Source organism: Podarcis liolepis (assembly GCF_965112155.1).
Source record: "Podarcis liolepis genome assembly, chromosome: 10".
Taxonomy (NCBI): domain Eukaryota; kingdom Metazoa; phylum Chordata; class Lepidosauria; order Squamata; family Lacertidae; genus Podarcis; species Podarcis liolepis.
Window position 1 is genome coordinate 47,774,643 of NC_139562.1, and position 26,778 is coordinate 47,801,420.

A 26,778-nucleotide genomic window follows, 5' to 3' on the forward strand; every position below is an offset into this window, starting at 1 on the left:
AATGGGACTTCATGTGTGAAAGAGCACATCTTCCATTCATTTAGCTGCCCGAAGGATCAGTGATTAAGGGAGCTAAAATAAGCTGAGAAGATGATATGGACACCAATAGCATGGGGACTACTCCTTAAGTTGGCAGAAACGGTTAATATAAGAATAAAGCTGATCAAATGCCGTTTTGCTGTTTGACAATTCCCTGGTCCTGCCTACCCGCAAATAAAATAATATAAACCCAAACCTGTTCAGAGCCTTTCCGTCACACTTGCTTTAATAGGGTCAGCTAACCTTTCTCTTCACAGTTCAAACTGCTGGCTTGTCACTGCAGCAGAAATCCTGATCCACTTATCAGTCTATTTTAATCATTCTTACTATTCCTTAAATCCCTGTACCTCACAAGCATTAAGTACACCAAGTTGTATTACAGCAGCTAAGGGCAGTTTAAAAGGACTGCCGTCAACATTTAAAGAAAGAAGGGTGTTTAACAAATATTAGCTTGGAATCTCCTTGGGATTTAACAACAGTTTTAAGGCACCTGGAAGTCCTCCTTAAGTCCTCCAACAGAACTGAATGGGATTTGTGCGACAGACCAAACCATGTAGTTAGCCTGGAAAGCCACAAGCAATCACTAAGCATGTACTGAGTGGTGGGGTGTTTTACCTCAGCATGGCAAACTAAACAAAGTGGCATTTACGTAGTCAAAAATGTGTGTTTATCCACCTGAAAGTCGGACAATATAAAGAATTCATTTGAAGTACGCAGGGGAAAAAACACCCCTAAAATTACTGGGGCAAAGGAAAATATAAATGTACGGAAGGAAAAACGTCAGTTTGTACTTTATTTCTGGGGAGGGTGGGGGAAAGGATGTTGAATTGCAAACTTACTATGTGTTTGGTCTGAGAACTAAAGAACTACCTACTAATATATACACACAGATTGCTTTCAACTCCCAAGATGCCTTAATCTTTCACTATAAAGCCATTGTATAAAACATTTTTAAAAGGCCCCCTTCCTTCTCTTTAACCAAGGAGATTTTTGCTTACATAGGCCATATGCAGTCAGACCAACCACAGTGGGAGAGGGCGGAAGATAAACATTAATCTGGTATTGGGGCACGTGGGAATGTAAGAAGGGCTCTTCCTATGGTCTTATCCATGGGTAGGCAACCTAAGGCCCAGGTGCTGGGTGCGGCCCAATCACCTTCTCAATCCGGCCCGCGGACGGTCCGGGAATCAGTGCGTTTTTACATAAGTAGAATGTGTGCTTTGATTTAAAATGCATCTCTAGGTTATTTGTGGGCACAGGAATTCATTGCCCAGGTCCCGAAATATAGTCCGGCCCCCCACAAGGTCTGAGGGACAGTGGACCGGCCCCCTGCTGAAAAAGTTTGCTGACCCCTGTATTATCTAACCCATAGTGTCGCACTTCCAGTCTAGCATCCCTAGAAATTATTAGCATCTTTCTGTGTATGCAGAACACACTCAGCCCATTTTTATTTCCCTGCTTCCTATGCCTTAATACACACACCAGTGAGTCTCTCAGGCCAACTTCACACAAAGAATGGGAGGTATGGCTGATGTTTCATACATGGCCACCTTGTGAATGCTCCCCACATGGCCTAATAATAATAATAATAATAATAATTTGGCTTCTTGGGGCAGCATTGAGAGGGAAATGTAGGAGAGGCTGCTCACTGGTCCATCTAGTCCTGTATTCTGTTCTCACAATGGCCAACCAGATACCTGTAGGAAGGAGACATGAGGGCAATAGTCCTCTCCCTCCAATCACTGAAAATTCAAAAGCCTTTGCCCACAACTCATTGTTTGCAATGCAATAGGGCTCACACACTTCTCAAAGAACTCTGACTATAAGCGTGGGAAATAAACTGTTTCTCAGAATGCATGAGATGCCGGGGCTTAGCTTACTAAATCTAGACCTATTGAAATCTGTGGGAGATTTGTCATTGGCAAAAATGGGACCACCATACACTGGCATCGTCTGAGTTGTGGAGAGGAAGAGGAGTGTAGTGCTTAGATTTCAGACAAGGGCTGTGGACCCACTGCCATTTTATTCTGCATCCGATGCGCTGCCGCTGCTGCAAAACTGTGTAAACACAATGTTATCACAATCTGTAACTGTATCTACTATGTCATTCCTTAGGAAATACTGCATTTTGATACATTTCTCCCCCAACCACCTTTGATTCAAATTAATGTGAGCACAGTCTGGACCAGGAAGATCCAATTTCAAATCCCTACTCGAGGAAAACTGTGGGCGACTGTAGATCTGTCACTGTGAGGATAATATTGTGTGTGTGTGTGCTGCTTTGAGTTCCTTAAAGTAAAAACTGTAATAAAAAATAATATTTAATAAAACAAATCACACATGAAATGGTAAGAACAGCTCAATGTACATGTCTTTAAGAAATTTTCTTCTGTGAATTTTTTGAATTTTGTATCATGTCATTAATTGATGCAGCGTTGATACTAAAAAAAATTGCCCTAGATACATTTTCTGAGACTGTACAGAAAGAATATGTTACCAGTATCAAAACAGGCTCCTTTCTAAGGATATACCCAGTGAGAAAATCACATTCCAGAAAACTGCTGGATGGATGTGGCTAATCTTTTTCTGGCAGTAACAGTGTTATTGCCTAAATTGTTGAATTTCAAATTAACACTGTGCAGAGCTGGTAACTTTGTCAATCCCACTCATCACTTGCCGTGTTTCTGTTTCGGAAGGTGTAAGTTGTTTGGCACATAATAGCATAAACGAGAGCAAATGCTTTTAGATAGTATCACTGCAAGTAATACATTCTGCGCATCCCTTACTGAAGGTCCATTCCCCCCCCCCCCTCTGAAGACGTAACTTTCATTTTATTAGCTCAAACCACAGGCAACTTGTGCTTGGATTTAATGGGATTTAGTCCCATCAAATGGGAATATACTCTGACGTTTTCTTTAAAAACCAATCCGTTAGCAGTTTCACATTCCCCCACCATCATAAACATGTTGTTGTATAAACCAGCGTTTGTGGCCAGGTAAAACAAATGGAGATTGAAAGACTGAAATATCTTAGCATCAATACAGGCTGTTCTACAACACATCTATAAATAAAAACTCCCCAGCATTAAGGGCACGACCCAGCCAAAGTTAAGCACCACTGGTTTCGGAGTATGTGCCAAGGATAAATGCTTAACTGAATTATGGCCAACATTCTTAACTTCAACATTATCAAAGGGGCAGGGGCTAGTTGTAAACAGAAGTAAGTGAAGTCTCCCAAACTCCTCCTCACGGCAAGGGGATGACAAATCTGTCAATGTTGGTTTCCATCTGTTTCCCAGCATTCAGTTCTCTACATCTCCACATCGGCTTGCAGTTGTTTTTAAAAAGACCTCCTAAAAATTCAACAGCATTTTGCGCAAGCTCCTCCTAACATGCATGCGTTTGTATGCAAGTTTGCATAATATGTGTGCAATTTCCCTTAAACCTGCCCATTTTTGCAAAGCCAATTATCTTAATATAATGCATGCTTGCATGTTATTTGCACAAATAGATGCATTTTATGCACCATTCATCCTAGAACTGCATTGCAAAATTCGGAGAAGTGCGAATTTGGAAGGATGGTATGTTTCAATTCATGTATTGTTTTGCAGAATAAAATCAGAGAATTGTAAGGGACCCAGCAGGTCACCTAGTCCAACCCCCTGCAATGTTAATTGTCATGCTAATTTAATAGATTCTGCTTTAAATGCACACTGAACCGAATTTCAGCCCCAACCTTACTCGCAGCCACACTGGAGGATGAGACAGAAGGGGGAGCGCATGAGTCCAAGTCACACGGTTTGTGTCATGTGTGAATGTACCGTAAGTTTGGTCATGCTCTGGACACTGATGTCAGAAAAATGAATGTGAAAAGTGAAACTCTGGCCTTAACCAGTTAGCTTTCAAATTAGCAGAGGAGCAGCAAGGAAAGCAGTTGCAGGACAAACCAGGTGAGTCATATGTTGCAGAAGCATAATAAATTGAAAAGCAAATTCTTTTGGAAAGCGGGACACAGTGAACATCAATCTGTGCAATGACTTTGGTGTCAGTTTCAGGAGAGAAATTTAATCAGATCTGTAAGGGAAAGGCATGAGTCATGTTTTTCTCTAGTGACACTCAGATACCTGTTTATCTAACCAGACTACAGCTATCATAGATTTCTTTTAAAATTTCCACTAGAGGTCAATCTATACAGAATATAAAAAAATGCCTGCATGTTCTTTCCACCTTATCCCTGAGATCCATGGCATGCTGTAGCTTCCCAACAACTCTGTGAAGCTGAATGGAGGGTTAATGATGATTTACACAAGGCTTTCCAGTGAATTTCACAGCTGAGCAAATATTTGATTGAGGTCCTTTCATACCCAAATCTAGCACTGTAACAGTGTCCTACATTGACTCTCTTAGGCTGAATTCATTTCAGATGTGCATGTACATCATCTGATTTTGCTACACTTGATTATTGTACTCCATTATAGCCTTATGCAGATTACTGCAATAGGAATAATCAGTGCACATAAAATATTGCCAGATCATGTCCGCTGACCCTGCTCCTGATGCGCACAAACTGATTGGGTCTTCTGGATGGAGCTTAAAGATGGATAAAATGTGTGCACATAAGGCTCTCCCCGCACAAACTCCTCTGCATCCATGCACAAAAATTCATTGGTATGTCTTCCATATGGGTAGGTTCTATGCAAAGGACCTGACCAATCTTTGGAGGTCAGGCAGAGCCAGCAAGAATTATTATCCCACTCTCTACAGTGATAATCCCCAGACTGTCTGCACTGGAGTGTGCTTGCACTGGGATGAGAACTGAAAGATGGGTTCACAAACTGCTACTGCTGTAAAAATGTGTTCGTTATGATGTAAGGCAGAAGCTCTGCAAAGGATGGTATTGTTATTCCTAGAATCTTCAGAGATGATTAACATGAACTTTTACAAGGATGCTGACCCACACTTTTTCTGTGTGCACAGTGGGGGGGGGGCACAAATATCATGGATGTTTTTGTCTCCATTCCCCCCCCCCCATAATGATCCAAAAGCAATAAATAATTTGTCCAGATTTTTAAAATCCAGGTATTTATGTGCACCACACACAATAGCATGTGCATTAGTGGATAACGGCAGGGGCTAACAAAAGGGTCTTTTAATACGTAATCCTCTACCCCCTTACTTAACTTGGGAGCAAGCTCCTTTGAAATCAATTGATTTTTTTTCTGAGTAGACCTGTATAGGATTGAACTGTTAATTCTGCAGTTGTTTTTTTCGACTATAGCTATGAATAGATGGAAGATATGTGGTTTTTACTTTCACATATGGTTGTACCCTTCAAAACTGCAGTTTTTAATCAAAAGTCTAATGCCTTGAAAATTCAGGACGATGGTATGCATAATTGTATACGCATGAACTGTGTATACACTGTAGTCTGCAACTCCTGCGGCCAACGTGGTGCCAAACATATTCTCTGTTTTCCTTTGGACCACATCAGCAAGGCCAAGGAGGGGTCTGCGTGCCAGGATCTCCATATTCACTGTCCAGGCTTGCACCCTGGGAAGGTCACTACAAACACAGCAGTTTGACTTCACCCTTGGAGGTGCACTCCATTGTCTTTCAAAACAAATGGACGCCAACAACAGTAGTACTGTATAGGATGTGTAAGGGCAAAAACGACAAAAGACATTTCTAACAAAAAACTATTCTCTTTGGAAAAGTGCACCAGTGTACCATGTATCTGTGCACTGTATGGTGGCCACTGTAACAATCCCACTGAGAAGCATATGGAAATATATTTGTAGTTAGTTGTATATATACTTGTGTGCATGTGCATTTAGTTTCTTGGTTTAATTGCTCTGTGGGATTAAACCATAAACTTAGATATAGGAAGCCTACATCATCAACAAAAAAACTTATTTCCCCCCACAATTAGCTAAAGGTTTATGCTGACCCATTCATTTTATGCAACTGTCAGTAGGAGGCTGGAAAGGAAAGAGGATGCAGAAAGTACTTCCATTACAATCCAATTCCAGGGGGGAAAGATGGGCTACATTCATTTCATTTCCTTGCTGATGATCACAAAAATGTCTTTAAATAATCCAGGATTGAACCATGGTTTATGATCTTGTCTTATTCATAAGCCATAGATAATACAGTGGTGCCTCGCAAGACGAAAAGAATCCGTTCTGTGGTTCTCTTCATCTAGCGTTTTTTTCGTCTTGCGAAGCAAGCCCATTGACGGATTAGCGGATTAGCGCTATTAGCGGCTTTTAGCGGCTTATCTGCTGATCGGATCAGCTGATAAGCGGCTTAGTGGCTTAGAAAAAGGGGGGAGGGGAAAAAACCAGCAGGAACTCGCAAGACATTGTCGTCTTACGAAGCAAGCCCATAGGAAATTCGTTTTGCGAAGCACCTCTAAAACGGAAAACTCTTTCGTCTAGCGAGTTTTCTGTCTTGCAAGGCATTCGTCTTGCGGGGCACCACTGTACTAACTATGGTTTCTCTGAGTTTGGACTTAACAAAAAAAAAAAAAAAAACCAGCAGTTCGTTGAACACCAATGGAAAAGCTTCCATTCTCCTCTATGCCTTTACACCAGGAAAGGGGATGGGGGGAACACATAAACCAAAGGATTGCACTGAATTTACACAGGGCACGACAACGAATGAATGATTTCCTCAGGTGTTCTTAAAGTGCAGAACAACTGCCAGGGAATGCAATTTAAATAAATAAATAAACTTGGAAATGTTTGTATGTTTATTTTTTGAGAGTCATCTTTCTTCTCAAAACCACTTCCCCAAGCTGCATTTTGCTGCATGCGGGAAATGTGATGGGTGCCTGCAATGCCATGATTTTCCATCAAAAATTCATTTCGTCTGTGCTTTGTCCATAATAGTTTCCTATTGTTGCACAAATTACCTGGAGTGCCACCTGAAAAGCCTGACATTGTTTTGAAAATGCGTGTGGCAATTATGCTCCCTATAATTAACCAGAGAACTAATAACTAGAGACAATCATCATCATTTGCTATAAATAACTCCTCTGTTAAGCAAAGATAGACACTGACTCCCGCAGTGGTATCGATATCTAACTGCCTCTGCCACTGAGGAAGATGCCAGGCTGGACAGATGGTTTCACTGATTATTTTTCAGATTGGCCAGAATATCTGACGACTTGCATAAATGTTTGATCACATGACCCCAGTCAAACGTTGCGTGTCCATCTGTGTTAATTTCCCCAACACAAACATTAGCATTTTCTTAATGATAAGCATTTGGATGTGGTTGAATTCAGATTTCCAAAGCAATTGATTTTAAATTGTTTGCTGGGCCCAAGACCATCCCTTGAAATTGGAAATGCACTGGCAGGGTACTTTAGGGTTTTGAATACAGTGCTACCTCAGGTTAAGTACTTAATTCGTTTCGGAGGTCCATGCTTAACCTGAAACTGTTCTTAACCTGAATCACCACTTTATCTAATGCGGCCTGCCTCTGCCACTGCGCCACCGGAGCACAATTTCTGTTCTCATCCTGAAGCAAAGTTCTTAACCTGAAGCACTATTTCTGGGTTAGCAGAGTCTGTAACCTGAAGCGTATGTAACCCAAGGTACCACTGCATTAGTACATATAAGAGCAGAAGAAGGTGTAACAACATCAGAAGTGGCTCAACAAGGGTGAGCCATGATGCTCACTTCTTATTAGGTATGCTACTATTGCTTATGAGGGAGGAGCAAGGCAGCGTGGTGAGGATGCCAGTGTGGTGCAAACACACCAGCAGAGCCAATCCAGCACTCCTTGCAATGCATTCACCCAGTACCCTGCTGCCTCTCCCCTCCGCCTCTTGGTAAACAACAGTGACCCATCTTCCAAGAGCACAGTATAGCAGCTCCTCCTTGATAAATAACATAGGGTTGTGTCCCATGGTGCAGTCCCATGGATGAAACAGACTGCCACTTGAACATCAGAATTTCCTCTCCTCTTCCTTGCAGCAGCAACCCCCACACACACCATAGACCCTCATAATCTGCTCCAGAGTTGGTGGTGGCTTCCCTCAGGCTTATGGTCTAAAATAGGACTGGCCAACGTGTTGTTTGACTCCCAATTTCCATCAGCTCCAGCCAGCACAGCCAATGAGTTATGGGAATTGTATTCTAGCATCATCTAGAGGGCTACCCCAATTCCAAAAGACATGGGGGGGCTGCTTGGGAGGGAGGAGTAAGTAAGTAAAGTAAAGTTCTATGGTTATGTACCATTCTGAGCAACTTGGATGAAGGATCAGTAAAAGTGAAATATGTGGTTTAACTGGTTAATAAAACCTCCTCATAGTGCTTCATTATGTAATAAGAAACCATCTGCAGCTCGTGAAGTGGTTACAACAACAACTAGTCATATAACTCATTGCTTTGACCTGCTTTGTGGACGAGGGCCAAGATGAAAAACACCAGAGTCATCCAAAGGCTGTCCAGTCCCTAAAAGCCTTTTGGCAAGTGTGAAGCATTCATTCACACTGAACTGTATTATAGCAAGCAATATAAAACCCCTGACCCATCAAAATTCCCCACTAATCTGTGGATACTTTCTAAGAGCTCTTGAATTTCACTCTTGGCACTCAAGTGAACCTCCAAGTGTCAGAGTCAAGGGCACAAAGGGAATTTACTTGAATGCCTCCATGTGTTTCACAGAAGGGGCGGCAAGCCTTCGCCACCTATCTTGTCCTCCTAACTTTCCCCCTTCCCCTGATGTGTGCACTGACCATGTTCTTGCTGGCTAGGTATTCTGTGTCAGGGTGAAGGGGCCTACCATGAGTACAATGAATGTTTGTAGGGGCTGTTCCTGGCTGGTAGGAGCACTGATCTGCTAGTGTTCAGGAACTCCTATGCACATGCTTCCACATACATACCATATTTTTCCATGTATAACACGCCCCCATGTATAAGAGAACCCCTATTTTTTGGGACCACAAAAAAAATTGGGGGGAGATTGCCCAGCGTTATTAAGCTTTTTTGAGGGGGTCACCACCGCAATAGCTCTACAACCTGCCCATCACTGCAAATCGCACGCATTGCCGCGGCCACCAAACATCTGCACACTCGCCGCCAAAATCCCACCTGCCCACTCGACGCAACCATAGCCGATTGCATGCACATCTCGCCACTGCTGTAAATCAATGTCTAATTGCTGCAATCGCAGCCAATCATCAGCAGGCCTTGCCACAGCAACCAATCACACGCCCAATCGCCACTGCCAATCTCCTGCTGGCTGCTGCCATCAATCACCTGTCCACCCCCTCTGCTATCCATGTATAAGACCACAATTTTTGCCTATTATTTCTAAGGAAAAGGTATCGTCTTATACATGGAAAAATATGGTACTCTGTGAAGATCTCTTCACTTAATTGCTGGATTGGCTGTGATTCCTGCATTGCAGGGGGCTAGGATGGATGACCTGATAGGTCTCTTCCAACTCCACAATCCCACAATTCCATGACTGTGCAGCCACTGGAGATGTGTGTGTGTGTCATGTCTGGTGCCCATGTTGGAGTGCAGAGACTATCAAGTATCATCCCAGTCACTCTCAATGGTGAAAATGTATGAGTGTGGGCCATGTAGACATCCTTGCAGGGTTGCAAAAAGATGTGTTCAGATATGTTCAGGGGTATATGGGTAGGAAAGACAGGTCCAATTTCAGGGCACATGTGAAGAAAGGGAAAAATGAAGGCTGAATATCCACTCATATACTTACTCTACTTCAATTTCTATTCCACCCACCCCTAGGGCTCTTCCAGCTCATAACGGCAGTTTAAACTCACCACACAATCAAGGCAACACAGTGAAATACCAAATAAAAAGAGATGCAACACTATATTAAAATGGATTGCCCTTACTCCACACCTGCTTAAGCCTATGGAAAAAATAAATAAAACTTGCTTAAGCAAGAAAAGCCTTTTTGACATTGGCTTTGGTGTGTGGCAACAGATGAAGATGAGGCAAGGCTTTACAGCTTGCTCAAACATGACAGTTCCGAACAATCCCAAATTGCACACCTCTGCTTGTATGCCTTTGTCCAAACATTCACTTCTTTGAAGGAAGAGAATGGATATACAGGGTTCCCGGCATTAGGAAGGAAGATCTGTTTATATACTGCACCCACTTCAGGCAGGGTGATCTAAAATTCTGCTACTGGTGTTAGCAAAGCTGCTTCAATAAAGGAGACCAGAGAGTCCAGAGGGAAGAGAAATTCTGGGAGCACCTCACTAAGGAAACTGAACAAAGCACAGTGTATAGCTTGAGGAGAAAGGCACAGAGGGGTTTTGTCTTTCTTAACTCTGGCCTTGTACATACACAGCAGGAAGACATTCAACTAAACATACAAAGGAAAACACCCTCTGGATGACCCAGCTAATCAGGGCACATGCTCCCTCATCAAATATTAGGCCTCACTGCCTGGTTGCTAAGCAACACCTCCAACACCCCTCTTGTCCAGCTGAATAACAGACTTAACCTTTTGGTTACAAACTGAATGATCTCTGCTGTTGCACTTCCAACCATTTCTTCCCATCCTGAGTTTCATAGTTAGCATCTCTGGGGTTTCTTTTAATTGCCCTCTGTGCAGTAAAGTTGTAAGACCTACATATTTTAAAGGTTTTTCTTCTTCTTTTTCATGCAGCTTAACACAGATCTATCAACTTTTCCTTGCCTCAATACCTAAATGGAATTTCCGTGTTTAGAGAGAGAGATTGAGCTGGCTACCAGTTGCTGAGGGGCAAAAACAGCAGGGAAGGGTGCTTGCAGGCTTCCCGGAAGCATCTGGCTGGTCGCTGTGAGAAACAGGATATTGGACTAGATGGACCTTTGGTCTGACTCAGCAGGGCTCTTTTTATGTACTTCATAGACGTGCTTTAATGTGAACAAATTTATTAAGTCTCCCCAGGCCAAGAGAAACATTGGCTTGAGGTGAAAACGGAGCAGCATGCAGCCATTTGCTCATTTGCTAAGCTAAAATGAACTAAAACATTTCTGAGCATGACAACCACTTACGGATACGTAAGGATAATTCTAGCCCTTTAAAATTCTAATACTCAGAATGGGGATGTATTTATCTGAATTCTGAGCAGCTATATAGCGAAGGACACCTCTATAATTCCCGTTCTAATGATAACGACATAAATATGAGTGGCTTATCAAAAGCCAGTGGGTTGCTTGATGAAGCTGGCATTTGAATCCAGCCAAAGCAAAGTGCTTTTAAGTCACTTTTATGTCAACGGCGCATTTTACAACATGTCTTTTCCATTTACTTCGCTTTCGACAGACCCGCACTCATGGTTCATGAATTCAGTTCCCCCCAAAATGTACTGGAATATAGAAAGGCCCATTGGACAAGGATTTAGCTAGGAAGGGGTTACCCCCACATGCCACCACAGTATGAAAACAGAAGCAATGTCTTTTATAGTATTTCAAAGCAATGCTAATTCAATAAGGGGAAGGAGCAAAAGTGTGGCACTCTGGCCTCAAAGGAAAATAGGAAGTCCTGCAGCTGGTCAATCCCAAATGGCTCAACAAAGCAGTAGTGTGCAGTGAATTCTTTTGTAGGGGAACAGTCAGGGCTGCAGCTTGCAAGGGTGATTTGGGGCTATATAGATGTGACATTGCAATGTTGTGCATGTGAGCATTGTGCCTCCCTTTCTTAGCCAGGCAGAAGCTTCCCAAGCTTTGGGAAGGAGGCTCCAGGGGAACATTTAAGGGACTAGTCTAGTCCCCCTAGTCCATTGACCGCATGCCACTGCCAACAAACTACCAACGTTGAAAGGCTACAAAACAGTAGCTGATCTATTTCCAAACTAATTGAAGGTTCAGTGTTCTCAGCTGTGTGGCTCCTTCCGAAGTGGCCCAAATATACCTGAGGACGGGATCCTTGCCTCTGACTCATGCTGCATCCTAAGTGAATGCCCAGTCTTCTGATTTACTAAAGCTTCTCCTGGTGACTATCCTTGAGCCAAACCTTTTACCAGGGAAACTGAGCTTAATTTGGGACATCAATAGCATCCCTAGGCCATTGTGGAGCCCAGAGGAGGATGGTGTAAGGCAGAAATTTCCAAACTGTGTGTCACGACACATTAGTGTGTCGGCTGCAGTGTGTGGGTGTGTCGTGTGAATGTTCCCCGCGCTCCTACCAAAGATGGAAAGGGGTTAGTTTAACCTCCAGTTTGCTAGTAAAACTGAATTATGATGCATGTCTAAAAGTGTGTCACCGACATGAAAGGTTTGGAACGCTCTGGACTTGTTATTTCCTAAGTGCCTGAAGTTTTAGCCTGCTAATTGAAGCATTTTTTTAAAAAAGTACTTCATAATGGAAAGATGCATCTGTATTAAATGTAGGAAAGGAAATGAGAATAGAGTCTGTTTTGAATGACAGAATTAATTGTCGCTATTTTTTAAGAGGGGGGGGAGGCATCACCTATACCGGCAAAAGTGACATATCAGAATGCTTCCTGCATAAATATTTCTCAGGGCCTTTAATTGCATCTCCCATCCACAGAATCCAGTGTTCTCGACATGCTTTCCTTATTTATAAGAGGTTCTTTATATTTAATATCTGTGCTACCAACTCAGGGATACAGCTAGGGAACTCATTGGAAGATACAGATAAAATATCTGACGCCACAGCTGAGCAAGGTCACCTTCATATCCTTGTGACTAAGCGTCGCTCGGCCTCATCGACCCTGCAGCCACTTGAGTTCAGTGTGTTAAGTCAGGCAAGGTTCAGGGTTGTATTTAAACAAGATTGGCTAAGCTATGCTATGATAAGAAATAGTAATTGTTGCTTACCAGGGGGCGAGGGGGGGAATAATGCTTTAACCAAAAAATCTGTGGTCTGGATATGCAGTTGTTCTGCCCTGCTCTGCTCTGTTTTAACTCACAGAAAGATTGCTTTTTTAATGTAACCAAGAAGATGAATGAACATTTCAAAACCTCTGCTGCAAAACTATATACTGTACATTAACAAAAGAAGCTATGTGATTTGGGTGAACTTTTAAGGAAATGAGCAATCTTTATGGCAGACAGTCCTCAAGTCTCAGTGTTGAAAAGGAAGAATGATATCAGATGCTCAAGGAATAATAGGGTTTTCCTTTTATAAAGAAGGAGAAAGAAAACATCAAATAAACATCAAATAGAAGAGTTAAGAGAGAGAGGTGATTTTGTGTTTATGTCAAAGAATAGCAAGTCCTGAGTTGAACACATCCAGTTCTTTTAAATCCAGGGAAATATTAAAATCAAATCCATCCTTATTGCATAGTAACCAATTGTATTATTTAATATATATGATGAACCAGATTCACAAGGATACAGTGTGATATAATAGATGGATGTCACATTTGAATCTGTCATAGGGAAATATTCCATTTAAGATTATCAGATGATGCATTTAGATGACATTAATTCTGTCTAATTCAAGCTGTTTGAAATGCTGGAATTGGATAGCAGTCTACAAGGACCTACAGAAATCATACAATTGCCTCAACTTCAGAACTCTGGTGAAAGATTTTGCTCCTGCTTCAGAGCTAACATGCCTAGAGCCATGTCATGGTGGAAGGGCTTTACAACAGCCTGTGTTGCACATGTTGTGTATGCAGTATTTGTGTATATAGAGTTCTTCCATCACACCCCATCTTCCTATATGAACCTACCAGTTCCCTGAGATCATCTTCTGAGGCCCTCCTTCATGTGCCTCCTCCTTGAGAGGTCCAGAGGGTGGCAACATGAGAATTGGCCTTCTCTGCAGTGGCTCCCCATCTATGGAATGTTCTCCCCAGGGAAGTTCACCTGGTGCCTTCATTATACACCTTTAGGAGTCAAGCAAAAACGTTCCTTTTTAACCAAGCCTTTGGTTGACCTTATTGACATCCAGTACCCTTTTAGAATGTGGCTTTTTTTGGGGGGGAGGGGTTATTGGGTTACTGGTTTTGGTTTGATTTTATATGTTATGGTCTTGTTGTGAACCGCCCTGAGACCTCCGGGCACAGGGTGGTGTATAAGCTGAATAAATAATAATAAATAATACTTCCACTAGAGTGGGCATGATGTCAAAATGGAATCCCCTTGTACTGAAGCTGCAGTTGCCAACAAGGCATGGAGATGGGACAGGGTGTTGGAGGTTATAAGACAAGAAGGAACATTATACATCTGCAACTGATGGATCTCATGTTGTTGTTCTGTTCTGTTGCAGTCTACTATTCTGACCCTCTCACGTAGTCAGCTGTGAAGCAGAACTGGCCCTCAATCCCCAAAAGGCTCAAAAGCTCATCACTGCTTGTTACTTTCCAGGTGCTTTTCAAAATCTTTTGGCTTTAAACCATTTCATTGTTTACTACAACTCTAAAACCTTGAACATCCATCAATAATCTCTCTGTGTGAAGGCTTGTTAAACTTGATGCTGTTGTTAAAGCTGACAGCATTTTAAAAAATGAGGTTAGGGCCTGATATCGTAAACCAGTATCCAAGGCGGCTAATGACTAGCGCCAAAGTCCCGCTACTTGCCCAAAGAAAGAACCCGCCCCTTTGTGCAAGTGTTACGGCACAACACTGGTCCCACCATGCATGATGCTTCCCTTGCCTAGCGAAATTAAATGCACAAGAGCCTGCTGTACATAAGCAGTTGTTTTAGATGTTTGTGTGTATAATCAAGAATATTATCTGTTTCACTGCTATGTCTGCATGCCTGATGACAGACTTCTTATGTATCCCAAAATGTAGACAAAATAAACTCAGTAGGCATAGTATGAAACTCTTAATCGCAAGGTCACGGCCACCACATTGGGTGAAATATTCCTGCAATGGAGGGAGTTGGACGAGAATGATCATCATGGTCCCTTCCAACTCTACAATTCTATGCTTCTATAATTCTGTCAAAAAATAAACAACAGTGTGTTGCTCCATCAGGCAACTGGGCTGTGATGGAATTGCAGCAGCAGGTAAACTAGCGTCTTTCATATTTAAACCTGAAGCTGATAAACAGCTACAAGATAAAAATTAATCATAAGAAAATGGTCTACAATGTGTGTGTACGTACACACACACACACACACATACACACTATTCAAATTACATGAGGACTGCATTACACTCATTTCCCCGCTTTCCATCTTTCCCTTTCCTCTACTAATCAGTGTGAAAGTGGAACAGATAACTTCAGCTGATTTTGCAAAGGGCTGGGGCTGAATCTGTGCCAAACAGATGTCCTTTATTTCACAGAAATTCCAACAAAAAATTATAAACAGCAACAACATGTGTGTTCTAGATGGGCTGTTATTCTTCCCAGTTCTTAAGGGACTGTACTGTTTTTAAACCTCACTGTTTCTTTCATGCATGAGATGCAATTTCACAGGCTTTTCCATAAAAAAAAATGTTTTCTTGTTAGTTTATTCCTGCATAACCCTCCTTTAAAGAAAATGTGTGCCTTCAACACTCTTATCAGTACCGAAGAAGAAGAGAAAGAAGCAACAGCAATAGAGATAGGTTCAATTTATCTACTTGGAGGGAACGTCATAAAGGGCAAAATCAGCCCTGAGTGCTCACTGGAAGGACAGATCCTGAAGCTGAGGCTGCAATACTTTGGCCACCTCATGAGAAGAGAAGACTCCTTGGAAAAGACCCTGATGTTGGGAAAGATGGAGAGCACAAGGAGAAGGGGACGCCAGAGGACGAGGTGGTTGGACAGTGTTCTCGAAGCTACCAGCATGAGTTTGACCAAACTGCAGGAGGCAGTGGAAGACAGGAGTGCCTGGCGTGCTCTGGTCCATGGGGTCACGAAGAGTCGGACACAACAACACACTTTTCAGAAGGTTGCAAGATGTCTCCCAAACTTGTCACGACATGTCAGCACATCGCGCAGCGTGTGCACATGATGTCAGCATGCCCCGTGGCCTGCACACATGGCATCCACACATTGCGTGGCCCAGACCCCCTCAATCACTGGGGCAAGAAGGTGTGCTTGGGGTTGAGTATCCTTCTATATGTGTCATCAACAACGTAAGAGAAAGAGAAGGTGATTGCCAGGAAATCCGTGCCCTGGAACGGCTGGCATGAGGGCCAAACTACCCTATGAGAAGCAGAATTGTTTATTTAAAATAGACTATTTAGGCATGCTTTTTATGTGGGGGGAAAAAGAAGTCACACAGCTCCGATCTAGATTGGGAACCAGCCCTTGTCTCCTACCCAAAATTTCACCCTTCTCCTACTTGGTCAGGAAACTGGCATAGGCCCCTGATCTGGATCAGAGAGAGCATATTCCAGATCAGGGCCCCACAAGTCCCCCCCCCCCCCCCCGGTTTAGAATAAATGTGGCTAGTTTCAGTATACTTTTTAAAAAGCATCCTAATTGTAAAATTTAGTTTTGTATTGAAACTAGATGATCTGTGAAATTGAGCAGAAAGCAGAAGTATAGCTTTTGAAACATTATTAATGTTGTGTGCCTTTTAAAAAAAAAGTTGGAAAATTCACTTTTGCATGGGAAGATTACAAAGGGGTTGTTTTTGATTCAAAAGCTCACCAACGCACACTAGAAACATGGGAATGAGACCAAGAAGGCAAGAGAGAAAAGATTCAAAACTTGAGAAAGTACAGTTTCTCTTGTGCCTCGGCACATATATTTGATGCAACTCAGTAAAAAGAACCGAGACCACCAAAATTCTGCATTAACAAACCGAAACAACTTAAGGGAGGGAATTCTTCCAAGTATGACGTGGGAATGGCATTTCACTTTGAAATTATGTCATAGGGCAATATTAAGAGGAAAAATGCCTCCAAGGCCAAGGCACAATTGGATTTGAATGGCAAAACTGCAGGAGCAGCTCAAACTTATTATTGCAAGATACCTGCAGTATAGCTGGATTCTTCTTTCTTTGTTTCTTTTTTTCTTCCTTGGAAACTATCACATGCCTCTCTGTTAGTTCCTGTTATCAAATCCAAAACACTTGGGTAACTGCTTGTAATAAGTAAGCTAATGGCCCCATTTAAATCATAATTAAAAAAAACAAAACAAGGAAGAAAAGTATGTTAGTTGAATACCTGGCTGAACCACTCTCAGCCAGTTACATCCAGATAAAGGATGTGTGTCATGTGATACTATGCGAAAGCAGAGGAACATTTTCTTTCCTACTTGAAAGCATGTGACAAACACAGCTTCGGGTTTCCAGCACACACACACATTTTTATAGCAACTGTAAAGGACACTGCAAGATTCCCTGTGAAAGTCACAGATGACAAAAGGTGCATACATATAAGGGCTTGGCTTGCCCTTCTCTTTTTTGAGTGAGGGAGGTCACATGATTCAGAAAATGCGTCAGACAAGCAGAGGCATGTGATAGGGGACAAAATTCACCTGCCTCTCAAATCCTTCGAATGTAACAGTCCAGTGTAAAGGTGCACCCATGCTGTAAATGAAGCTGCTCTCCACACATCCAGAGTCTCTTTTCACCAGTCTGGGCTCAGCAGACCCAGTGAAGGCTACTTCCATGGAACACAGGAATCTACCTTATACATAGTCAGACCCATGTCAACCAGTATCATCTGCACCAGGAGTGGGGTAACCTATGAACCTCCAGGTGTTGCTGATTATAACTTCCAGCAACCCTGCTCACTGGGCCAAGATAGGCCGGGCTGATGGAAGCTGGAGTCAAATCAAATCAAATACCTTTATTGGCATCACAATATAAAATGCTTCAAATCACTGGGATGATTAAAAGGACAAGGGTGAACCTGTCTAGGGTTATAGGGTCACACTGTGGTCGTGTGCACTTAGATGTTCTGCTACGCCCAGTCTATTTCCCAAAGGGATGGTTTATTGGGAACCCTTTCGGGTAAAATACCACTAGAGCAGTGGTATCTTTGTCCCGATCTGCCAAGAGAAACCTCATTTGATTTCTTCTCGGAGTTGTGGGCTGGAGATCCAACATTTTACTCAGCATCAGTTGGCGAGGTTTGCTATGTAAAGGGCAGTCTAACAGAATGCGGTCCATTGAATCTGGTACGTCTTGGTTGCAGCCACACAAACGGGCTTGATATGGAGTGTGTGAGAATCTGCCTTTAGTCACTGCAGAAGAGAAAACATTTAATCTTGCGAGCATAAAGGTTCTTCAATGGGAAGGGAGTAGTAAATCCTTTAGGTATTTGACACAGGTTCCACAGGGTGTTGTAATACCTAAGGCCTCCGGACAACAAGATCTCGGAGTATGAGGTAACAAGCGCTGTCATTTGTGGTCGCTTGATTAATTGGAATATGTGATTTTCGTCACATGCTTCAAGGCTCTTGAGAGCAATGCCCAAACTATGGATTTTGTCTTGAATTGCTCTATACCATCTGGATGAGATGCGGTCTTCAAGCATAGAGATTAAGAAGGAGTTAGATGTTGTTCTAAAGTGGGCTTTCAGCCAGGCCTTGATTGTAGAGAGCCATGCTTTGGTTTCCATCAGATGTTGGCAAGTTTCAGCACACAAGATTAAATAACTTATGCATTTAGGGGCACCAAGGATCTTACAGAGAAAAGTCGCTTGGATGGAAGTTGTAGTCCATCCAACAACTTCTGGAAGGCCATAAGCGGCCCACCCCGTTGGACACTGACTAGCAACTCTTCTTCATGGTTTCAAGCATCCTACCTGGAATTTTTTGGGGGGGGATTAATCTTCTGCATTAAAAGTAGATGCTTTGCCACTAAACTACAGACTGCCCTCTGGTGAGGTGCCACTTTACAGTGGCATCAGGAGTTCTGTGTTGCATTCCATGTTCTGCTGTCACTCTTTCAGAGGCACCAATGTAGCTAAAAACACAAAGCTCACTCCATTCTCCAAAGATATGCAAACACATAATGCTTCCATTCTAATACATGCACCCACCTCAGCACAAACTGTATAGCTTACGTGTTCCAGCTATCAAAAAGGTGGTGTTGTTGTGGGGGGTTTTTGCCTTGCACATTTCCCCACCCCACAGAACAAATGCAGTCCTTGCTTTATTATATCATTCTTCTTCAGTCACAGCAGTGACTTACAGTACAAGGCTGCAGCTTTTCAAAATAACAGAGGAAGCAACTCAAGAGATTCTTTCTAAAATGCACTTGAGTGACGGTATTAACTTCTGGGGAGGAAACACCACAGGAAGTCTGTCTGGTTTTATTTTGTTGATTTGTAATGAGGTCCATGTGTGTGTTAAATTTATATTTATTTTTCTCTTTTTACAGTGGCCCTATTCCTCCTGGGAGTGCAGGGAAAGCTTCCTCCCTTCTTCCTAGCAATCCTGTGATAGAGGATAGGACACACACTGACTATCCCACGGCTGAAGACAATCAGAGCTGGAGTTCAACCATATCTGGAATACCTCCTCTGCTCCTGTTCTAACCAGTATCCCAAACTGCCTCTCTTACGAAGCAGATGTTTGGGCAGAACAAAGTCCGAGCAATGGCACCAGGCCACAATTTACACATGCAACCAGACATTGATTCTCTTTGCCTGGAGGTCACAGTGGTTAAGTCCGGACCACTGGGCACAGACTTAAGACCCCACAGTCCCTTCCTTTCTCCCAAAAAAGATGGTACCACAATGGACAACAGTGCTTGGGGGGGGGAGAGAGAGACAAAAAAGGAAAGCATTTTAAAGAGTGGGCATGGGTCTCCCTCAAATGTCTCTGAGCTCTCTGTGAGACCAGAGGCACTCTGAAAACTGAAGAGGGCTAGATGAAATGTTTGGAGCTTTGCTCTGTCTGACCAAAGTACACCCATTGTAAAAAAGTTATATAGAAAGATATTGTGGTGAGGACTGACACTGCCTAGTAAGGGAAGAGGGAATGGCTGACCAGAATGAGTAGGGGAAAGGCTTTACTTTTGATATCATTTGTTTAAGGTATGACGCAGGCAGCCTACCAACAACCCTCCTAAGAGGTTTAGGAAGAAAGGTTAGAGACAGGAAAAACTCGCTTCCCCTCAGCCTGGTACAGAAGCATGATATCAAAGGTCAAATTGGGAGGCCTAGCTGACCTTATGAGGCCCCTAGGCCAGATGTTCCCAATGCTGCCTTACTATGTATTGTGGGAAAAGGTGAATCCCTATTCCCATCATTTAAAAGAGACTCAACAGCAGGTGGCTGTATAAATCAGCACATAGTGCTGACTAGACCCATGAATGAATCTATGCTATGGAAAGGAAGACATCAGAAGATAAATGACAACCTGCCTGCATGGAGGAGCAGAAAGCCATGTGTACTGTAAGATGCTGGATCTAGAGGAGGGAAATAGTGCTTTCTGCATTATTATTTTACTACTGTTGAAAGCATAATGTTTGTTAACTTGATATCCTAAAAATGGAACACAGCTGCCATCCCTTGATGGCATTCTAAGATATCCTTCTGAGATTGCTTGCTCTTATTTTTTAAGCCTAATCTTTCATATGTGAAGTTTCTTTCACTGTGAAGAGTTAGCTGCTCTCCTTGATCTACAAGAACGGCCTTTCAGAATTACCTTTCGAAAGCTGAGATGGCTCAGTAGTGTGCCTCTCTTACCTCCTGGCATCTACTGCCTGTGCCATAAGTGAACCTCCTGAATTGCCTTTAAAGCTTAGGTGTACCACTGAGCAAGGCTGTCATTGCTAGTAAAGTACTGTTCGAGTCTATAGTTTGATTAAATGGGAAATGACTCTGCTGTCTTCCAACAGCATCTGCCCATTGTTTGAATTAGTCTAACTTAAAATTGGGAGCTGATTATATTTGCCCACATTAACATGTCTCAAGCTGGCACTATTTTTTTGTCAGATCTGCCTAGCCAGATTTGCTCAGGAAAAAAACTGGGCCCTTGAGCCCCAAATTATGTACACTAGCTTGCCATTTTCATTTCATGCCTCTACTGCACAAAGTTATTCAGCTACCCTTCCCAACCAGATGTTACGTACATGCTGCTCATGTAAATCATCCCCTGCCAAGTTCGAAGGGAGAGAACGTGGGATCGTTTGGGCCAAATGCAATGCTTAAATGGGAATGGCATTTGATGCTTCAGGAAGGAGAGAGATGAACCAGCAGGCAAGCTTTTGTTTTGCTTTGCAAGCCATTCATCTTAGTAACTTTCACAGAGAAACAGAAGAGATGGGAAGATGCATCAAGCACATTGCTTGACTGGGAGCAAGCCTTTTGGACTTAATTCAGAGTGAACATATATAGGATTGCACTGTACAACTGCAACCCTATATATATGGGAGTAAGTCCCATGGAACAAAATGGGGCTTGTTTATAAAATGTTTAGAATCGCATTGTGAATAATAGTATGCTTAATCCAGGCTTCCTCAACCTCAGCCCTCCAGATGTTTTGAGACTACCATTCCCATCATCCCTGACCACTGGTCCTGCTAGCTAGGGATCATGGGAGTTGTAGGCCAAAAACATCTGGAGGGTCGAGGTTGAGGAAGCCTGGCTTAATCTATAGAATATAAATAAACTATGGAACTTGCTCCTGCAGGAGGTAGCAATGGCCACTAACTTGAATAGCTTTAAAGAGGCTTAGCCAAATTCACTGAGGATAGGTGATCAATGACAACTAGCCATTATGGCTATGCTCTGCCTTAGTGGACAGAGGCAGCAAATGCTTCTGAAAATCAGTTGCCAGGGTTCACAAACAGAGAAAGTACCATATTTTTTGCTCTATAAGACTCACTTTTTCCCTCCTAAAAAGTAAGGGGAAATGCGTGTGCATCTTATGGAGCGAATGCAGGCTGCGCAGCTATCCCAGAAGCCAGAACAGCAAGAGGGATTGCTGCTTTCACTGCACAGCGATCCCTCTTGCTGTTCTGGCTTCTGAGATTCAGAATATTTTTTTTCTTGTTTTCTTCCTCCAAAAACGAGGTGCATCTTGTGGTTTGGTGCGTCTTATAGAGTGAAAAATACGGTACTGCACCTCTGTGATCAGGTATGGCTTGTGTTTCCCACGGGCATCTGGTTGCCTACTGTGACAACAGGATGCTGCACAAAGTGAGCCATTGGCATGACCCAGCAGGCTCTTCTTAGGTTCTTAATTGAATGCAATATTTTATCTGATGCAATAAAATGTTAATCCTTGTTGTTTCTCAATTTAAAGCTGAGTATATAATCTATCTTGCATAATATGCAATTAAAGACACCATGACTCACAAAACAGTGTGTTTTTCCCACTTGTTTGAGGAATACTTGTTTGAGTCACCCGTGCTAGTTATCTATGGACAACCCAGTCTTGTAAATGCATTTACGATGCATTCGGATCAATGGACTTGCCATACGACCAATTTAGGATTTGCCCAAATTCTGTGTATGCCATTTAGTAAGCATGTGGGCCACTATTTGGCCAGGACTCCCAGCCTTTTTTCTACAGTCAACTGTTGCCCGTGTAGATCCAAAAATACAAAGCAGTATGTTCAGACAGTATTCTGTCTAGTCACTTAGCAAGGAACAAGCTCAATCCTACCTTCCATTATTCTAATGAAGGATGCCACATGTAAGGGAAGCAGAGATGCCAGTGAAGTTTTCCTAAGCCAAGCTGGGAAATAAACAGTGTGTCTTGTCAGAAGTCCACTTCCAAACTTGTACTTCACAAGCTCCAAAATTCTCCCCTGACTCATGTTTTCAAAATCCCCAGACACATCTCTCGTCACTATTCCCTACTCCCCAAAGCTGTTATCAAGCACAATGGAGTGACAGAGAGGGAAGGAAAAGGAGATTCCCCCCTCCAGTACACCTTTCACTGCAAAGGGTGGAGTAATATTAGGGTCTAGCAGGGAGTTATGTAGATGAGCAAGGTACTGTATATCAGACATCCTTAGATTGGCTCTGCAGTATTTTTCCAGGTTGTCCTGGTTTCTTGGAAGTCCAGAATAATCTTAAATCAAAACAGACACTGAGAAGAAGAACTTCCTTTAGCTCACCTGAGTTTTTGGTGCTAGGTGTGGATAACTGCTTAGTGACAATATTCTATAGGTCAGGGATTTATAGACAAGGTCAGGGATAGGCAATATGTGGCCATTCAGATGTTGTTGGACTCCAACTTCCATCAGCCCCAGTCAGCAAGATAATGGGAACTGTAGTTCTAGGTGGTTAAGGTGGAGACAGTATATACCGTCACTTAGAGACAAGAGCCATTGTAACAGTGCTTAACTCTGTGTGTTACAACTGAACTCTAAGGCTGCAACCCTATACTACTTAACTGAGTGTAAGGCTACACTTCTATGCATGCCTACCTGAGAGTAAAATCCTTAAAATTCAGTGGGATTCATGTTTACTTCTGAAAGGAAAAAGAACATGCTTAAGATGGTGCTATAAGCCTTATGGAAATCAAAGAAAAACATGCAAATCAACAGATACATGTATGTATGCACAGGACAGCAACTGAATCTTAATTCAGGTGGTAAAGGTGACTTTCCATTTCCTTTGGACAAAGGCTAAACTCTACATGCTAATGGTAGGCGTTTTGCTTTAGTATTCCACTGGCTGTTATTCAAGACTTGGGGGAAAACAAAGACTTCATGCACTTGGAAACTCTCCTTGCTTGTTAACTGAGCCAAGAGAAGCTTGTTACATTTCCACTGGACATGTTTTGCTACTGTATAAATAGATCCTGGTATAGGCAAATGGTCAACTTCCTCCGCTTGTTTTTGGTGGAGCAGATGACAACGCAACAGTGAATGTACTTCATTTGAACAATTAACAAACAACATGCACAATACATCCTGTCAAATTGAGAAAATTGGCCGGAAGATATAAGGGTGATCGGGCACATAGTATGGCATGGCAGAGGTCAGGCAGCTAGGGGTCAGGACCACGGAGAGCTCTCTGTAGAACAAGAGTCAGGATTGGGCTGGATGCTAGACTCAGAAGGAAACGAGGAGTGTTGCTCCAGCACTGGTCTACAGCCTTCTGAAGTTTTAGATATTCCTGCAGAGAGAGATGTGGGTGTGCCTTTGCCATCATGGGGGAAGCCTACTAGGTAGTTAAAGGGACTGCATTGTAATATGCAGACGTGTACCCTGGTGAAGATGAAATGCCTCCTGTGGCCACTAGTCACAGTTGGAGGAAGACGCCTCTTTGGACCTGCAAGGTCTGTTCCACTGCCAAACATGGCAGCATCAGGTGATCCTAAAGCTTAGTCTAAATCCTTTTGAAACAAAACAATCAAGTTACCCTACATGGCATTTGCCACATCTCCTATGGCAGGCATAGCAAACTCGGCCCTCCAGATGTTTTGGGACTACAACTGCCATCATCCCTAGCTAACAGGACCAGTGGCCAGGGATGATGGGAGTTGTAGTCCCAAAACATCTGGAGGGCTGAGTTTGCCTAGGCCTGTCCTATGGTAAGAAAAACTTGATTCCAGGTGAATAGGAAGGAAAGATTTTGTAAACTGGGAGAGAGTTGGTTTCTTTTGATTAGACTATTGTTGCACCACAGGAGACTAAGGAGGCAATCCTATTACCTGGGAGTAAGTGCCATTTAACTCAGTGACTAAATATATATGGATTGGGTTATAAGAGAAGTATACATGTGCAACAGGCTTTTATTTCAGTAATAACTGCTTTTTTGAAAAAGTTTTGGTGCACTAGTAAACTGTGTAGATTTATTTGTATGATTGCATTGGCTGTATTTGAGACCTGCCTCTGGTAAACTCCCTCTTTGCAAATATTTGCTCTAAGGTTCTAGCTGCTGTTCTTGAAAAAATAAAATAAACTTTTATTGTTTATTTCATACCTACAACATAAAGCTCCCTCCCATATCACCAAATCCAGAACAAATAATTTTATTTCAAACTACTAAAGGTTTGAACTATATTGAGGTTAAGTCAATCATGTGAAGAGCAATAAAAAGGGTGGGGTAGAAGACGGGGGGGGGATGGAACGTGTTCTTTAGTGATCTGCCATCATACCATATACTAACAGACACTTGGGTTTCCCATCTCTACTCAGAAGTAAATCATATGGAATTCAATGGGGCTTGCTCCCAGGTAAGGTAGGTTAGAGTTGCTCCCTTTGGGTATCTTTTAAATGTTGTCCATTTCTCTTTTTAAAAAAAACAACAACACATAGTTTCAAACGGATCTTAGTGTTCTTCCACACTACTTTTATTATAATATTCGTAATATAAATAATATTTTGATCATCATTCTTCCTTAAGCAATCAGGTAAAAACTAGGGTCGGGGGTGGGTGGAGGTTCTCCAACATGACATTCTAGTCCCAAGCAATTGTGTTTATGATGAACACACACACCGGACTTTGTTTTCTTGGTCTGGTCAGTTCTGTGCTCATTGCTGACTTCTCTGCCAAGCAAGCATTAAAATATCAGCTGTACTGAACAAGGTGTCTGGTGAAAACATTTTCTCCGCCTCCCCTATCATGGCATGCACCCTTCCTCATGATTTGCGCAGTCTGCTATTATCTGACCCTTCACCCTAGACATTCCCGTCAGCCAGACACTCTGCCTCTCTCCTTCAAGCAGGAGGACACAGTCACACTCACAAGGACACAGGCAGCCACTGCCAAAGTTCCTTCCACACTCCTCTGGGTTATTGTCAGGTCACAGCTTGACATTGTGGCGTGAGGAAACTGCATTGCAACATCCTATGCTTGTGTTAAAAGTGCTTGTTCTCGCTGCTTCTCTAATTAAACTCCTTCTAAGTTATCATTCTAAATAACTCTGTTCTCTCTCTTTCTGTTGTTCTTTTAAGCTCTTCTATCTGGCATCTTTGTTGTAACTTGCTACCTCATTTCCCCCGTCATTGGACAATAAACAAAAGCTATATAACTTTGCTCAGAGGTGTTCACTTCTGTTATCTGTAGCATCACAGACACCATTATAATATTTGTTTGCCATTGTGCTAGTCAACCTCTGAAGGGAATGGCATGCTGTATTTTGTTGCTGTTGTTGGATTTCCTACTGTTACCCCTTTAACAGCATCTACAGCTTCTTCTCCAGTGCTGCTATGGGTCAACATAAGCTTGTAGAGATGTAACAAAGGATAAGTCACTGCTGACATCTCTTCTGACACTTCAGATGCTAATCGCTCCAAGTATCGCCTACCTGCAGTGACAATCACATTGTTGGGTTGTGAATGCACTCTGCACCAAACTGGTATACCGCAAATTGTGTAGGTCAGTTATAGATCAGGGTATAGGCGTGCTAGTGTAAACACAGCCTTAACATAACTCTACTTGAACTGTAACAATAGTGTGCTCTCTCTCTCCCTCTCTCTCTCTCTCTCTCTATCTATCTATCTATCTCCCTCTCTTTCATATTTCTTCTAATCTTTTCCCTTTTCATCTTGATTTTTTCCCTAGGTTTGAAATCAAATATGAGCCCCTGATTGTTGGTCTGAATGTTAGGCCAAGATCTAGAAAGTGTTGAATGGATAGCCAATCCCAAAGAGAATCTTAGCTCCAAAACCCTATGCTATTTGATCCCTTTGACACCCTTCTGATCCCATCATTTCAGCCCTAATGGAAACTGCCACTTGGATGCACATTAATATGCACCCAGGGAACTTCGGTGAGACTTAGGGCAAAACTAAACGTGACAATGAATGTGAGGTTACTGCCAAGAATGTGAACTCCACGAGGAGTTCCACATCATTAGCTTTCTTGCATCTCCCCACAAAAGTCAATGATATGGAGGAAGTAAGGAGAAATGCAGATCATGATGGTATTCCATATTTCCATAACTAGAGGAGAAAGAATGGGGAACTTGACAAAGGTTTGCCATTTTC

At 42.5% G+C, this 26,778-nt stretch overlaps 2 protein-coding genes across 7 annotated transcripts in view; both read right to left on the bottom strand.

Moving 5' to 3' along the window:
• LOC310688179 (uncharacterized protein) overlaps positions 1 to 26,778 on the bottom strand; it is a gene marked incomplete at its 3' end in the record, with an annotated part of 317,822 nt that overhangs the window by 64,154 nt on the left and 226,890 nt on the right. The window lies entirely within an intron of this gene.
• The window catches only part of SLC16A7 (solute carrier family 16 member 7), a 98,014-nt gene that overhangs the window by 39,396 nt on the left and 31,840 nt on the right, over positions 1 to 26,778 (bottom strand). Inside the window, exons 1-2 of one of the 6 annotated variants that reach the window (XM_083463626.1) lie at positions 23,266 to 23,309; positions 22,497 to 22,568 (exon numbers count right to left, since the gene is read on the bottom strand). The exons of the other annotated variants lie outside the window; for them this stretch is intronic. The gene's annotated coding sequence lies outside the window, so the exon portion shown is untranslated. Of the gene's footprint in view, positions 1 to 22,496; positions 22,569 to 23,265; positions 23,310 to 26,778 lie in introns of those variants that run through there. 6 annotated transcript variants of the gene reach the window in all.